A 16,892-nucleotide genomic window follows, 5' to 3' on the forward strand; every position below is an offset into this window, starting at 1 on the left:
CCGTCGACCTCCTCCAGCCTCCACCTGCGACTGTTCATCCACGGGCTCCTATTTATCTAGCCTCCACTGCGTGCTACTCCACCGGCTACTGTTCAACCAGCCCTCTCCACGGGCTCCTGTTCAACCACCCCTCCACGGACTACTGTTCATCCAGCCCTCCACCGTCTACTGTTCATCCAGCCCTCCACGGGGTGGTCCTATTCATCCTGCCCTCCACGGGGTCGTGTTCATCCAGCCCCAACCGGCTCGATCGATCGGGGTCCTGTTCATCCAGAGGCAACACCACGGGGTCCTGTTCATCCACCCCCACCGGGAACTGTTCATCCAACCCCCCCCCCCAGCAACGCTCACTGTTCATCTAGAGGCAGCATCGATCGGCTTCAGTTAGCAGCAGTAGCGAAGGAATCGCTCGATCGGGTTCAGTTAACAGCCATCGATCGATCGCTCGGGTTCAGTAACGCGTAGCCTGCAGTCCAATCGCTCGGGTTCAGTTAGAGCCCAACGCCTCGCTTGGGTTTAGTTAGAGCCCAATGCCTCGCACCCACGCGTGTGCGTGTATGAGAGAAACGCGTCTCGCTCGGCCCCGACCACCCACCGTAACCGGGAACACCCCGATATTTTCCTCGCCCTCGCTTCTACCACGGTTTTTCCGTCATGGACGGCCCAAAGAATGTCATGCAGTTGCGTCTCCGGCCCGCCCAGGACGAAAAGCCCATTTTCTGTCATGATTTTGTGTCATAGAAGTAGGACCCCACCACATCTATGATGATACTGGGTTTTGTAACAATTATCGTCATAGAAGTGTCATAAGTATGACATGAAAAAAATTCGTTCGGCCCAAAATGTCACGGATGTGTCTTTTTTTGTAGTGAACTTGAAGGGAATACAAATCCTACCTTTAGGTCCTCGTTGGGTTCTACACTCTTATTTGTCGAGAAAGGCTACAACTGATCCCCTATACTTGTGGGTTATCAAGACCTTTTTCTGGCGATTCACAAAAAAAGACCTTTTTCTGGCGCTGTTGCAAGGGAGCAATAGCGTGGGGTGAATATTCTCGTGTGTGCTTGTTTGATTTATCACTAAGTAGATTTTATTTGTTGTTCTAAGTTGTTCTCTATCTTTAGTTATGGGTATGGAACATGAAATACCAAAAAAAATAGGTGTACTTGCTACTCATGGAGATGGGGAACCTCCTAAAACCCTCGATGCTCATTATGTGAAAGATATTATGCACTACTTTAATAATCCTGAGAAAACCCCATTCAATTATATAATGGGAGACGCGTTGGATCAACGTGAATACTTTAGGGATTATCGCTTGACTAAAAAGGTAACTATTATGGGATCAAATTCATATGTTGCATTGGTATGCTCGGGAACTATGCTTAAGATATGATTATACTTGTTGCTCTAGGATGAAGGCTCCACACCTTCCCTTTTCATGTAAATTTAATGATAATCAAACATTGGCTTCTTATGCTAATGGTATTTATGATTACTATGATGTGGAATGAATAGAAGAATTTGTTGCTTTTAAGGGTGCTTATGAAATTGAATCTTTGTTTGAAAAGTATGAAGCTTTTGATGATGATGTTTATAGACCTGAAAATTTTGGTATACTTAAATATTGCTATGATAATTATGAATATAATGCCGATATTAATTCAATTATTGAGAAAGTCTCCGCTGTCCAAGAAGAGACTAATATTTTGCAGGAATCTATGGAAGAAGAAATTGAGGATACTGTGAGCTCATTAGATGAAAAAGATGATGAGGAGAGCGAAGAACAAAAGGAGGAAGAGCGGATCGATCACCTGTGCCCACCTTCTAATGAGAGTAACTCTTCAACTCATACATTGTTTAATTTCCCTTCGTGCTTACCGAAGGATGATTGCTATGATACCTTTGATTTGTTTGAAATATCCCTTTTTCATGAACTTGATGCTTGTTATGCTTGTGGCCATGATGTCAATATGAATTATGCTTATGGAGATGAACTTGCTATCGTTCCTTATGTTAAGAATGAAGTTTCTATTGCACCCACGCATGATAGTCCTATTATCTTTTTGAATTCTCCCAACTACACTATATCGAAGAAGTTTGCGCTTATTAAGGACTATATTGATGCGTTGTGTTCTACTATTGCACATGATGATTTTGATAAATATAATATGCATGTGCTTGCTGCTCCTACTTGCAATTATTATGAGAGAGGAACTACATCTCTGCCTCTATATTTCCAATACGATAAAATTGCAAGAAACTGTTTATACTATGCATTGGCCTTTACTTTGTGTGCATGAATTGTTCTTTTATGACATGCCGATGCATAGGAAGAGAGTTAGACTTTGTCATTACATGATATATGTTACTTTGTGCTCACTACTAAATTACAAATCATTGTTAATTAAAATTGGCTTTGATATCCCTTGGGATCCGGGTGGATCCATTACTTGATCACTATATGCCTAGCTTAATGGCTTTAAAGAAAGCGCTGCCAGGGAGACAACCCGTAAGTTTTAGAGAGTCATTTATTTCTATTGAGTGCTTTTATAAAGTTTAAAAACAAAAAATAAAGAGTGGAACCTAAAACTTTTTCAAAAAGAAAACTGAAAGTGAGAGAGACGAGCATTGTTAAAGTGGGAGCATGCCTTGAACTTTGTTCATGCCCATGGAAACATTGTGAATCTTAATTAAAGAAACTTTTCAACAAAAATAATTATCCCCTTTTATAAATCCATTGTATTATAAAAATAATGTGCCAAGATTTGCCTTTAGGATGATTAGATTGCTTGTTTGGTTTGTGCGGTACAAAAAACAGAAACTTTGGCTGCAGTGCGTTATTTTATGTTTTTTTACTGGAAAGTCAAACGCTTCTGAAACTTTTTGCACGGTACTTCTATACAAATTTTTTATCTTTTCCTAATTTTTCAGAATTGGTGGATTTATAGAAGTATGGTAGATGTTCAGATTGCTACAGACTGTCCTATTTAAGACAGATTCTGTTTTTGATGCATTGTTTTGCTAGTTTTGATGAAACTATCGATTTTATCGGTGGTATAAGCCATAGAGAAGTTAAAATACAGTAGATACAATGAAAAAACAAAATATGAATGGGTTTGCAACAGTACTTAAAGTGGTGATTTGTTTTATTATACTAACAGATCTCACGAGGGTTTTTGTTAAGTTTTGTGTGATTGCAGTTTTCAAGTTTTGGGTGAGATCACGATGGAAGAAGGAATAAGGAGCGGCAAGAGCCTAAGCTTGGGGATGCCCGAGGCACCCCAGGGTAATATTCCAGTACTCCCAAGCAACTAAGCTTGGGGATGCCCCGGAAGGCATTCCCTATTTCTTCTAACGATCATCGGTAATTTTACTTGGAGCTATATTTTTATTCGTCACATGATATGCGTAAATCTTGGAGCATCTTTTGTGTTCATTTTCCTTTTTTATTTTATGCACCATGCTGGTATGAGATAGTCTTTGGTTGATTTATAGAATGCTTCATGCACTTCACTTATATCTTTTGAGTGTGGCTTTATAGAACGCTTCATGTGCTTCAGTTATATCATTTGAAGTTTGGATTTCCTGTTTCCCTACACACAGAAAACCGCCTTATAGAATGCTCTTTTGCATCACTTATATTTGTTAGAGCGTGGGCATATCTTCTGTAGAAAGAATTAAACTCTCTAGCTTCACTTATATCTATTTAGAGAGTCAACAGGAATTGGTCATTCACATGGTTAGTCATAAAATCCTACATAAAACTTGTAGATCACTGAATATGATATGTTTGCTTCCTTGCAATAGTTTTGCGATATAAAGATGGTGATATTAGAGTCATGCTAGTGAGTAATTGTGGATTGGTAAGAATACTTGTGTTAAAGTTTGTGATTCCCGTAGCATGCACGTATGGTGAACCATTATGTAACGAAGTCGGAGCATGATTTATTTTTTGAGTGGCGGTCGGGGACGAGCGATGGTCTTTTCCGACTTCATCACATAACGGTTCACCATGCATGCATGCTACGGGAATCACAAACTTTAACACAAGTATTTCTCAAATTCACAACTACTTACTAGCATGACTCTAATATCACCATCTTCATATCTCAAAACAATCATAAGGAATCAAACTTCTCATAGTATTCAATGCACTTTATATGAAAGTTTTTATTATATTCCTCTTGGATGCCTATCATATTAGGACTAAATTTATAACCAAAGAAAATTACCATGCTGTTTAGAGACTCTCAAAATAATATAAGTGAAGCACGAGAGTTCATCAATTTCTATAAAATAAAACCACCACCGTGCTCTAAAAAGATATAAGTGAAGCACTAGAGCAATATTGCCTAGCTCAAAAGATATAAGCGAAGCACAAAGAGTATTCTAATAAATCATGATTCAAGCGTGTCTCTATCAAAAGGCGTGTACAGCAAGGATGATTGTGGCAAACTAAAAATCAAAGAATCAAATCATACAAGACGCTCCAAGCAAAACACATATCATGTGGTGAACAAAAATATAGCCTCAAGTGAAGTTACCAATAGACGAAGACGAAAGAGGGGATGCCTTCCGGGGCATCCCCAAGCTTAGGCTTTTGGTTGTCCTTGAATATTACCTTGGGGTGCCTTGGGCATCCCCAAGCTTAGGCTCTTGCCACTCTTTATTCCATAGTCCATCAAATCCTTACCCAAAACTTGAAAACTTCACAACACAAAACTCAACAGAAAATCTCATAAGCTCCGTTAGTATAAGAAAATAAATCACCATTTAGGTACTGTTGTGAACTCATTCTTTATTTATATTGGTGTAATATATATTGTATTCCAACTTTCCATGGTTCATACCCCCTCCCCCCAATACTAGCCATAGATTCATCAAAATAAGCAAACAACACATAGAAAACAAAATCTGTCAAAAATAGAACAGTCTGTAGAAATCTGTAACTCTCGAATACTTATGCAACTCCAAAAATTCCGACAAATTAGGACAATCTGGGCAATTTTTTTACCAATCCGGTGCAAAAAGAATCAGATCAAAAGCACGCTTTGGTGAATTATGAAAATTATTTTCCTGGGCACATAAGTTTCTGTTTCTCAGCAGGAACAAAACAACTATCACCGTAAGCTATCCCAAACGTCTTACTTGGCACAAACACTAATTAAAACACAAAACCACATCTAACCAGAGGCTAGATGAAATATTTATTGCAAAACAGAACCTAAAAAGAAAAAAGAAAAATAAAATCAGGTTGCCTCCCAACAAGCGCTATTGTTTAACGCCCTTAGCTAGGCATAAAACACGAATAGATCTAAGTATTATCATCTCCCCCTTTTGGGAAGCAAGTAGAAAGTTTGTTATCCATGGCATTTATCTTTCTATTTTGTGAAAGCACATGGCCATTGATGGTAGAAGAAAGATTAAGCACATTGCGAAAATTTGCATCTAAACTAGCCTTCATCTCCTTGATTATTTCATTTTGATAAAAACACATAATAGTGGTTGATTCAATATCCTTTTCCTTGGGGTGCCCAAATATGGTTTTCATCTTCTCATAAGTATCGATGGCATCCCCTCCAAGAAAACCATTTTGAAATTCAGAGTCCAAAACTTGCTTAAAAGAAGGAGGTAGGCCAATATAAAAGCTTTTTAAATAAATCTCGATCTGATATTGGGGCACATAGCTAGCTCGAATACACAACAGCCTATCCCAATCATCTTTCAAAGATTCTTCAAGCAAATAACGAAAAAATTTGGGATCATGTTCATCAAAATTGAAATCTTCCTTAACCACCCCGGTAAGTCTTTCCATAGCATCATTATTTATGAGGTCAGAAAGGACAGAGGGGTCATCCAAAGTACTTGAACCTGGGAGAAAACCCTTACCCTTCTAGAGTCGGCCATGGAGGTAAAGACAAACAGAAAATAGGCGAAGAAAAAGGCAAATCTTTTTGGAAACAGTTTTAGAAGTGGGGGAGAGGAAAACGAGAGGCGAATGGCAAATAATGTAATGCGAGGGATGAGATTTTATGATGGGTACTCGGTATGTCTTGGCTTGGCGTAGATCTCCCCGGCAACGGTGCCAGAAATTCTTCCTGCTACTTCTTGAGCTTGCGTTGGTTTTTCCCTTGAAGAGAAAATGGTGATGCAGCAAAGTAGAGTAAGTATTTCCCTCAGCTTTTGAGAACAAAGGTATCAATCCAGTAGGAGACAATGCGCAAGTCACCGAATACCTGCACAAACAAACACCAACTTGCAACCAACGCGATAAAGGGGTTGTCAATCCCTTCACGGTTATTTGCAAAGTGAGATCTGACAGAGATAGATAAATGGTAAAGTATTATTTTTGGTATTTTTGGTTTATGGAACGGAAAGTAAAAGATTGCAAAGGAAGTAAATCGGAAACTAAAATTGTAGACCGGAGATGGAAAATGGACCCGGGGGCTATAGGTTTCACTAGAGACTTCTCTCAAGATACAAAATATTACGGTGGGTGAACAAATTACTGTCGAGCAATAGATAGAAAAGCGCAAAGTTATGATGATATCTAAGGCAATGATCATGAATTTAGGCATCACGTCCGTATCAAGTAGACCGACTCCTGCCTGCATCTACTACTATTACTCCACACATCGACCGACTCCTGCCTGCATCTAGAGTATTAAGTTCATGAAGAATAGAATAACGCATTAAGTAAGATGACATGATGTAGCGGGATAAACTCAAGCAATATGATGAAAACCCCATCTTGTTATCCTCGATCGCAATAATACAATACGTGTCGGTTCCCCTTCTGTCACTGGGATCGAGCACCGCAAGACTGAACCCAAAGCTAAGCACTTCTCCCATTGCAAGAAAAAACAATCTAGTTGGCCAAACCAAATCGATAGTTCGGAGAGACTTGCAAAGATATCAAAATCATGCATATAAGAATTCAGAGAAGATTCAAATTATATTCATAGATAAGCTGATCATAAATCCACAATTCATCGAATCTCGGCAAACACACCGCAAAAGAGTATTACATCAAATAGATCTCCAAGAACATCGAGGAGAACATGGTATTGAGAATCAAAGAGAGAGAAGAAGACATCTAGCTACTAGCTATGGACCCGTAGGTCTGAGGTAAACTACTCACGCTTCACCGGAGAGGCATTGGTGTTGATGTAGAAGCCCTCCATGATCGAATCCCCCTCCGGCAGGACGCCAGAAAAGGCCCCTAGATGGGATCTCACGGGTACAGAAGGTTGCGGCGGTGGAAAAGTGTTTTCGTGGCTCTCGTGGTAGGTTTTAGGATATTAGAGAATATATATAGGCGGAAGAAATAGGTCGGTGGAGTCACGAGGGGCCCACAAGGGTGGGGGCGTGCCCTCCGTCCTTGTGGCTGCCTCGTGGCTTCTCTGACTTGCACTCCAAGTCCTCTGGATGTCTTCTGGTCCAAGAAAAATCATTGTGAAAGTTTTATTCCGTTTGGACTCCGTTTGATATTCCTTTTCTGCGAAACTCTAAAACAAGGAAAAAAACAGAAAATGGCATTGGGCTCTAGGTTAATAGGTTAGTCGCAAAAATAATATAAACTAGCATATTAATGCATATAAAACATCCAAAACGGATAATACAATAGCATGGAACAATCAAAAATTATAGATACGTTGGAAACATATCAAGCATCCCCAAGCTTAATTCCTGCTCGTCCTCGAGTAGGTAAATGATAAAAACAGAATTTTTGATGTGGAATGCTACCTAACATATTTACCATGTAATTTGCTTTATTGTGGCATGAATGTTCAGAGCCGTATGATTCAAAACAAATGTTTAATATTGACATAAAAACAATAATACTTCAAGCATACTAACAAGATAATTATGTCTTCTCAAAATAACATGGACCAAGAAAGCTTATCCCTACAAAATCATATAGTCTGGCTATACTCCATCTTCATCACACAAAATATTTAAATCATGCACAACCCCGATGACAAGCCAAGCAATAGTTTTATACTTTTGATGTTCTCAAACTTTTTCAACTTTCACGCTATACATGAGCGTGAGCCATGGACATAACACTATAGGTGGAATAGACGATGGTTGTGGAGAAGACAAAAAGGAGATAGTCTCACATCAACTAGGCGTATCAACGGGCTATGGAGATGCCCATTAATAGATATCAATGTGAGTGAGTAGGGATTGCCATGCAACGGATGCACTAGAGCTATAAGTTTATCAAAGCTCAAAAAAACTAAGTGGGTGTGCACCCAAATTGCTTGTTCACGAAGACATAGGGCAATTTGAGGAATCCCATCATTGGAATATACAAGCCAAGTTCTATAATGAAAAATTCCCACTAGTATATGAAAGTGATAACATAGGAGATTCTCTATCATGAAGATCATGGTGCTACTTTGAAGCACAAATGTGGTAAAAGGATAGTAGCATTGCCCCTTCTCTCTTTTCTCTCATTTATTTTTTTATTTTTTTATTTGGGCCTTCTCTCATTTTTTGGCCTCTTTTTATTCATCTGGAGTCTCATCCCGACTTGTGGGGGAATCATATATAGTCTCCATCATCCTTTCCTCACATGGGACAATGCTCTAATAATGAAGATCATCACACTTTTATTTACTTGCAACTCAATAATTACGACTCGATACTTAGAAAAAAAATATGATCTATATAGATGCCTCCGGCGGTGTACCGGGATGTGCAATGAATCAAGAGTGACATGTATGAAAGAATTATGAATGGTGGCTTTGCCACAAATACAATGTCGACTACATGATCATGCAAAGCAATATGACAATGATGGAGCATGTCATAACAAACGGAATGGTGGAAAGTTGCATGGCAATATATCTCGAGATGGCTATGGAAATGCCATAATAGGTAGGTATGATGGCTGTTTTGAGGAAGGTATATGGTGGGTTTATGGTACCGGCGAAAGTTGCGCGGCACAAGAGAGGCTAGCAGTGGTGGAAGGGTGAGAGTGCGTATAATCCATGGACTCAACATTAGTCATAAAGAACTCATATACTTATTGCAAAAATCTATTAGTTATCGAAACGAAGTACTACGCGCATGCTCCTAGGGGGATAGATTGGTAGGAAAAGACCATCGCTCCTCCCCGGACCGTCACTCATAAGGAAGACAATCAATAAATAAATCATGCTCCGACTTCATCACATAACGGTTCACCATGCGTGCATGCTACGGGAATCACAAACTTTAACACAAGTATTTCTCAAATTCACAACTACTTACTAGCATGAATCTAATATGACCATCTTCATATCTCAAAACAATCATAAGGAATCAATCTTCTCATGGTATTCAATGCACTTTATATGAAAGTTTTTATTATATTCCTCTTGGATGCCTATCATATTAGGACTAAATTTATAACCAAAGCAAATTACCATGTTGTTTAGAGACTCTCAAAATAATATAAGTGGAGCACGAGATTTCATCAATTTCTATAAAATAAAACCACCACCGTGCTCTAAAAAGATATAAGTGAAGCACTAGAGCAATATTGCCTAGCTCAAAAGATATAAGTGAAGCACAAAGAGTATTCTAATAAATCACGATTCACGCGTGTCTCTCTCAAAAGGTGTGTAAAGCAAGGATGACTGTGGCAAACTAAAAAGCAAAGAATCAAATCATACAAGACGCTCCAAGCAAAACACATATCATGTGGTGAATAAAAATACAGCCTCAAGTAAAGTTACCGATAGACGAAGACGAAAGAGGGGATGCCTTCCGGGGCATCCCCAAGCTTAGGCTTTTGGTTGTCTTGAATATTACCTTGGGGTGCCTTGGGCATTCCCAAGCTTAGTCTCTTGCCACTCTTTATTCCATAGTCCATCAAATCCTTACCCAAAACTTGAAAACTTCACAACACAAAACTCAACAGAAAATATCATAAGCTCCGTTAGTATAAGAAAATAAATCACCATTTAGGTACTGTTGTGAACTCATTCTTTATTTATATTGGTGTAATATCTACTGTATTCCAACTTTCCATGGTTCATACCCCCCGATACTAGTCATAGATTCATCAAAATAAGCAAACAACACATAGAAAACAGAATCTGTCAAAAATAGAACAGTCTAAAGAAATCTGTAACTCTCGAATACTTATGCAACTCCAAAAATTCCAAAAAAAATTAGGACAATCTGGGCATTTTTTTACCAATCCGGTGCAAAAAGAATCAGATCAAAAGCATGCTTCTAAGAATTATGAAAATTATTTTCCTGGGCGCATAAGTTTTTGTTTCTCAGCAGGAATAAAACAACTATCACCGTAAGCTATCCCAAAGGTCTTACTTGGCCAAACACTAATTAAAACACAAAACCACATCTAACCAGAGTCTAGATGAAATATTTATTGCAAAACAGAACCTAAAAAGCAAAAACAAAAATAAAATCGGGTTGCCTCCCAACAAACGCTATTGTTTAACGCCCTTAGCTAGGCATAAAACACGAATAGATCTAAGTATTATGATTTCCCCCTTTTGGGAAGCAAAGAGAAAGTTTATTATCCATGGCATTTATCTTTATATTTTGTGAAAGCACATGGCCATTGATGGTAGAAGAAAGATTAAGCACATTGCAAAAATTTGCATCTAAACTAGCCTTCATCTCTTTGATTATTTCATTTTGATAAAAACACATAATAGTGGTTGATTCAATATCCTTTTCCTTGGGGTGCCCAAATATGGTTTTCATCTTCTCATAAGTATCGATGGCATCCCCTCCAAGAAAACCATTTTCAAATATAGAGTCCAAAACTTGCTTAAACGAAGGAGGTAGACCAATATAAAAGCTTTTTAAATAAATCTCGATCTGATATTGGGGCACATAGCTAGCTCGAATCCTCAACAGCCTATCCCAAGCATCTTTCAAAGATTCATCAAGCAAATAACGAAAAAATCCGGGATCATCTTCATCAAAATTGAAATCTTCCTTAACCACCCCGGTAAGTCTTTCCATAGCATCATTATTTATGAGCTTAGAAAGGATAGAGGGGTCATCCAAAGTACTTGAACCTAGGAGACAACCCTTACCCTTCTAGAGTCGGCCATAGAGGTAAAGACGAACAGAAAAGAGGCGAAGAAAATGGCAAATCTTTTCGAAAATCATTTTAGAAGTGGGGGAGAGGAAAACGAGAGGCGAATGGAAAATAATGTAATGCAAGAGATGAGAGTTTATGATGGGTACTTGGTATGTCTTGGCTTGGCATAGATCTCCCAGGCAACGGCGCCAGAAATTCTTCCTGCTACTTCTTGAGCTTGCGTTGATTTTTCCCTTGCAGAGGAAAGGGTGATGCAGCAAAGTAAAGTAAGTATTTCCCTCTGCTTTTGAGAACCAAGGTATCAATCCAGTAGGAGACAACGCGCAAGTCACCGAATACCTGCACAAACAAACACCAACTTGCAACCAACGTGATAAAGGGGTTGTCAATCCCTTCATGGTTATTTGCAAAGTGAGATCTGACAGAGATAGATAAACGGTAAAGTAATATTTTTGGTATTTTTGGTTTATGGAACGGAAAGTAAAAGATTGCAAAGGAAGTAAATCGGAAACTCAAATTGTAGATCGGAGATGGAAAACAGACCCCGGGGGCCATAGGTTTCACTAGAGGCTTCTCTCAAGATAGAAAATATTACGGTGGGTGAACAAATTACTGCCGAGCAATTAATAGAAAAGCGCAAAGTTATGATGATATCTAAGGCAATGATCATGACTTTAGGAGCCCTCCGTGATCAAATCCCCCTCCGACAAGACGCCAGAAAAGGCGCCTAGATGGGATCTCACGGGCATAGAATGTTGTGGCGGTGGAAAAGTGTTTTCGTGGCCCTCCTGGTAGGTTTTGGGATATTTGAGAATATATAGGCAGAAGAAATAGGTCGGTGGCGTCACGAGGGGCCCACAAGAGTGGGGGCGCTCCCTACCCCCCTGGGCGCGCCCTCCGTCCTTATGGTTGCCTCGTGGCTTCTCTGACTTGCACTCCAAGTCCTCTGGATGTCTTCTGGTCCAAGAAAAATCATCGCGAAAGTTTCATTCCATTTGGACTCTGTTTGATATTCCTTTTCTGTGAAACTCTAAAACAAAGAAAAAACAGAAACTGGCACTGGACTCTAGGTTAATAGGTTAGTCCCAAAAATAATATAAAATAGCATATTAATGCATATAAAACATCCAAAACAGATAATATAATAGCATGGAACAATTAAAAAATTATAGATACGTTGGAGACATATCAAGGGCCCAGAGAATATCTCCTTATTAGAGGGGGAAATCCCTTCTTGGTCAACCATGTCTCGTGGCATGTCTCATGACTCACCCAAAAGCTACCTTTTATAACTACCCAGTTACGGAGTAGCGTTTGATAAACCCTGAGTGAGTCGATCTTCATCATGAGAACATGCGAGCACCTCAGGTCTAGGACATGGCATATACATCGTACTTGAGACTAACAGATGACAATACCTTACTTTGCCTCAAAGTTGGTCTGTCCGGCTCATTGATTTCCATCCCTGAGTCCAAACTATGGTTTAGCATCTCTATGCGCATGACTTGTGAAACATAGTCATCAACTAAATCATATACTAGCCAACAAGTCACATACTTATTGATACATATAATTGATGGTGTTAAAGGACAATAGAAATGACTCATGAATACATAGGGAAATATAATCATCACATGATCACCTCAAGGGCATATCTCCAACAAAAAGGATGATCCATCTTGTTTAGGTTGTGGGAGACACTTGGAGGTATGACAAGGGGAGGAAAAGGGTACACCGTTGAGAGGTTAGCACCGACCGGGTGAGGGCACTAGGACTATCAGTGTAGATCCTGGTAGATGCTTCGGTTGGGTATCGCGACTAGCCAGAAGAACTGGGAGGGAAATAGCAGACCGATTTTGTCCAGGTTTGGGCCCTCACGGTTGAGGTAATACCCTATCCTGCTTGTGTATATTGATTGGATGGGGTACAAAGAGTACGAGGTAGATCAAGATGATCATAGGTGTACCGAAGGGTAGAGAATAATGTGTGTCTATCAACTAGCCCTGCCTTGGCTCATAAAGGATGCCAAGGGCTAGGGTTTACAGAGTCCTAGTCAACCTATGGTAGTTGAGCAGTCCAACATTGGTTTGACCTCCTTGTCTTGCACGACAAGATTGTTGATTCATTCCTTCTGGAGGGCCCAAGGTCCGTACTAGAGTCCGGGGTTGTATATCAGCATAGCACTACTAGAACGTGAACAACGGCCAAATCATATTATCCCTAACGTGTGAATGGCCCATCTGTGCCTCCGGATCAGTGATGACACCTTAATGAGTGACCGTCTCAAAACCGTTGAGTGATGACAAGCAAGTATTGACTGGTGTCTCGTCATTGATGTCCAGGCCGACCGATCAATGATGACATATAGGAGTATTTGGTTTAGCAGCTTCGGGCTGCACTGCTAGCCGCTAGCAAGGCCTTAAGCTGCTAAAGCACAAGACTTGTACACCACACATACACAAGCACATCCACCTTCATTTTCATAAAGCATTGCATGTCATACATATTGGTGTCCACATGTTAGAGATATCCTAGTCACCAAACAAGTGAAACAAAAAATTATATATGCTTCTAAGAAAACAGTCGATGACAAAGAAATATTGGCGTCGACATTAATGAAATTCCTATCTTAGTGAGCAATTTTCACTCCGAGGAATCCAACAACTGACTTTTCACTTCTCCAATTTGTGGTTGCGAGAATGGAAAATTATGTCAACGAATCAAAGGGGAAGGGGAGGGGACGACTTCCCCAAAATTTTAACAAATATAAATTTTGTTTAAGAGTCAACAATGCATAATAAATAGCACCTTGATAAAAGTAGTGAATCTAGAGTAAGAGGCAAACTTACAATTGTTTCAAAAATCGCCAAGAAGGCCTAACTCAAACTGCGGTCATTGTTCAATTTGGCTGAAACATTTTGTGTAGTGCACCTAAATAGTATAACGTCCCCTATGCTACATTTTAGTAGCACTGCACAAAAAAATCTTACAAAAGAAGTGTTTTATGCATTACACGGAAAGGTCACAACAAGAACAATGTTTGTCCATAAGCATGTTTTGCACAAAAGATATAACGTGTTTATTTGCTATAGCTGATAGCCAAATACATAGTAATAAAAGTGATAGTACAAAGTGTACTATTAATGTGAAGACAAAAAACAAGTACAATGCAAAGTAGGTATTACTTGTCTGAGATATCATCCAAGCAATATCATATGCTAGTTTGTTTAAGCTATGTATGAAATCATGTGGACAAAATTACTAAAACATATATTTTTAGCTTTTTATCATTGGTGAAATGAATAAAACCTTCATACTCATGCCTTTCATCATCAGTGATATGAATAAAACATTCATGGCCATGCCTTTAAAGTTCTAGATCTAGCATTAATGTGCACAAATAACATGCTAACTTGTAGAATAAACTAACATACAAATTAATAGCACTACAATAATGACTCTCCACAAGATGCATAGCACACTTTTCATTTGAACGCTAATCGAAAGGATTAGAGCTCACTAATACGTCTCCAATGTATCTATAATTTTTGATTGTTCCATGCTATTATATTATCTGTTTTGGATGTTTTATATGCATTAATACGCTATTTTATATCATTTTTTGGGACTAACCTATTAACCTAGTGCCAAGTGTCAGTTGTTGTTTTTTCCTTGTTTTTGTCATTTACAGAAAATCAATACCAAATGGAATAAAACTTTAAGATGATTTTTCTTGGACCAGAAGACACCCACGAAGCTTCGGGAGGAGGCCAGAAGACCCACAAGGGAGGCCACAAGCCCTAGGGGCGCGCCCTCCAGGCTCGTGGGCCCCTCGTGGCTCTTCTAACCCTAATTCTAGCTCCATAAATACCAAAATATTCCGCGTACATCAGAAGCATCCACAAAAATACTTTTCCACCGTCGCAAGCTTCTGTTTTCATGAGATCCCATCTTGGGGCCTTTTCTGGCACTCTGCTAGAGGGCAATCCGATCACGGAGGGCCTCTACACCAACCTTGCTGCCCTTCCGACGATGTGTGAGTAGTTTACCACAAACCTACAGGTCCATAGCTAGTAGCTAGATGGCTTCTTCTCTCTCTTTGATCTTCAATACAATGTTCTCCTCGATGTGTTGGAGATCTATTCGATGTAATCTTCTTTTGCGGTGTGTTTGTTGAGATCTAATTAATTGTGGGTTTATGATCAGATTATCTATTAATATCATTTGAGTCTTCTCTGAACTCTTTTATGCATGATTAAGATAGCTTTGTATTTCTCTCTGATTTATTGATTTGGTTTGGCCAATTAGATTGATCTTTCTTGCAATGCGAGAGGTGCTTTGTGATGGGTTCAATCTTCTGGTGTCCTCACCCTGTGACAGTAGGGGTAGCGAGGCGCATATTTGTATTGTTGCTATTAAGGATAAAAAGATGGGGGTTTTACCATATGGATTGGATCTATCCCTCTATATCATGTCATCTTGCTTAAAGCGTTACTCTGTTCTTGTTAACTTAATACACTAGATGCATGCTGAATAGCGGTCGATGTGTGGAGTAATCGTAGTAGATGCAGGCAGGAGTCGGTCCACTTGTTACGGACGTGATGCCTATATTCATGATCATGCATTGCCTTGGATATCATCATAACTATGCGCTTTTCTATCAATTGCTCAACTGTAATTTGTTTCTTTCAAGAGAGAAGCCTCTAGTGAAACCAATAGCCCCCCGGGGTCTATTTCTATCATATTATTTTCAGATCTATAAAATCAAAAATACCTTGCTTCAATTTATTTATATTTACTTTATTTTACACTTTCACTTATCTTTTATACCTATCTCTATCAGATCTCACTCTTGCTAGTGACCGTGAAGGGATTGACAACCCCTTTTTCGCGTTGTGTGCAAGTGTTTGTTAGTTTGTGTAGGTGCATCTATTGGGGACTTGTGTGTTCCTCCTACTGGATTGATACCTTGGTTCTTAACTGAGGGAGATACTTATCTCTACTTTGCTGCATCACCCTTTCCTCTTCAAGGGAAAATCAATGCAAGCTCAAGAAGTAGCATGAAAAATTTCTGGCGCTGTTGCCGGGGAGGATCTACATCAAGCCTACCAGGTACCTATCATAAACTCTCATATCTTGCACTTACATTATTCGCCATTTGCCCCATTTTCCTCTCCCCCCACTTCTAAAACGTTCTCATAAAAACACAAAAATATTTGCCTTTTTATTTTCCTTCTTTTCGTTCATCTTTTCACTTGCCTTTTGTTTGCTTGTGTGCTAGATTGCTTGCTTTGTCACGATGTCTCAAGAAACTACCAAGTTGTGTGATTTTTCCAACACTAATAATAATGATTTTATTAGTACTCCGATTGCTCCCGCCACTAGTGCGGAATCTTATGAAATTAATGCCACTTTGTTGAATCTTGTTATGAAAGAACAATTGTCTGGTAGTCCTAATGAAGATGCTGCATCCCATCTAAATACTTTCGTTGAGTTATGTGATATGCAAAATAAAAAGATGTGGATAATGATATTGTTAAATTGAAGCTATTTCCGTTCTCACTACGAGATCGTGCTAAAACTTGGTATTCATCTTTGCCTAAAAATAGTATTGATTCATGGGATAAGTGTAAAGATGCTTTTATTTCCAATTATTTTCCTCCCGCTAAGATCATCTCCCTTAGGAGCGATATAATGAATTTTAAGCAACTTGATCATGGACATGTTGCACAATCTTGGGAGAGGATGAAATTGATGATAAGAAATTGCCCTACGCATGGTTTGAGTTTATGGATAATCATACAAAAATCTTGTG

The sequence above is a fragment of the Aegilops tauschii genome, chromosome 3 (genome assembly GCF_002575655.3).
Source record: "Aegilops tauschii subsp. strangulata cultivar AL8/78 chromosome 3, Aet v6.0, whole genome shotgun sequence".
Taxonomy (NCBI): domain Eukaryota; kingdom Viridiplantae; phylum Streptophyta; class Magnoliopsida; order Poales; family Poaceae; genus Aegilops; species Aegilops tauschii.